The sequence below is a fragment of the Danio aesculapii genome, chromosome 15, assembly GCF_903798145.1.
Source record: "Danio aesculapii chromosome 15, fDanAes4.1, whole genome shotgun sequence".
Taxonomy (NCBI): domain Eukaryota; kingdom Metazoa; phylum Chordata; class Actinopteri; order Cypriniformes; family Danionidae; genus Danio; species Danio aesculapii.
In genome coordinates, this window is record NC_079449.1 from 41,237,206 (window position 1) to 41,238,890 (window position 1,685).

Here is a 1,685-nt window from a genome sequence, read left to right on the forward strand (position 1 = left end):
CTTTTTCTGTCGTTTATTCTGTCTGCATTAAAACACACTACACGACTGTTTATTATGCATTATGATAATATGACAGTTTTTATTATGCTATCAGGATAGCAAGTTCAAACTTGACTTTTTTAATGTTTAAAGAAGAATTTAGTCAATTTAAGTGTAAATTTAATTAGATACTTTTCTGAAACCAGAAATATTTCTAAAGTGCACACAAAAGTGAAAAAAAATCCATAAAATACAATAAAAAATTTGCAGTTTAAAATATAAAAAGGGTCATTTTAAATAACTATATATAAAATAAATTGCAGAAATATATATATATATATATATATATATATATATATATATATATATATATATATATATATATATATATATATATATATATATATATATATATATATAGTTAAAGTCAGAATTATTAGCCCCCCTTTCATTTTTTTTTTCTTTTTTAAATATTTCCCAAATTTTGCCTATCAGAGCAAGGAAATATTCACAGTTCATTCATTCATTTTCTTTTCGGCTTAGTCCTTTAATTAATCTGGGGTCGCCACAGCAGAATGAACCGCCAACTCATCCAGCATTTGTTTTATGCAGCGGATGCCCTTCCTGCTGCAACCCATCACTGGGAAACACATACACACTTATTCACACACACATACACAACGGACAATTTAGCCTACCCAATTAACCTGTACCACATGTCTTTGGACTGTGGGGGAAACCGGAGCGAATTATTAGCCCCGTTTATGTCTTACCCCAATTTCTGTTTAACGAAGAGAAGATTATTTCAGCACATTTCTAAACTTAATAGTTTTAATAACTCATTTCTTTTTTTTTTTTTATCTTTTCCATGATGACAGTAAATAATATTTGACTAGATATTTTTCAAGACACTTCTATACAGCTTAAAGTGACATTTAAAGGCTTAACTAGGCTAACTAACTAGGCAGGTTAGGGTAATTAGGCAAGTTATTGTATAACAATGGTTTGTTCTGTAGAATATCGAAAAAAAAAAATGCTTAAAGGGGCTAAAAATTTTGACCTTTAAAATGGTTTATAATAAATTAAAATCTGCTTTTATTCTAGCCGAAATAAAACAAAGAAAAATGAAAATTTCCTTGCTCTGTTAAATATAATTTGGGAAACATTTAAAAAAGAAAGAAAAATTTTAAAGGGGGGCTAATAATTCTGACTTTAACTGTATATATAAATATATATTCACCATTTGGGACAGCTTTTACTTTCCTTGTTACAAATCTCTGCCAAAGGGTTTTACATGCATCACTGCTTTTCTGGCTCCATGTCGACCCCCAAACATGCCAACGAGGCTTGTGTGATAGATTCAGCCTGCAGCAGAGGTCAGAGTTCACTTAAGGGTTAGCAGGAAGAGGCCTGTCTCTCTGACCCGCAAAGGTCACCCAAGTCCCTTCACTTTAATTTCTTTTCCTGATTTGGCCATCCATTCAATTTATTTTAATTTACAACTCTAAAGATTTAGCTCAGCTTTAACTTTAACACTATTTATCTCCATCTAGATCCAATATTTACATTAAAGGCTAATAAACTACTCTAATTAAACCAGGGTTATTATTAACACACTAAAACAATCAAATAAACTGACTAATAAGCATTTCTACTATTGTATTAAAGACTATAATTAAATTATATTTACATAAACTTTTCCATAG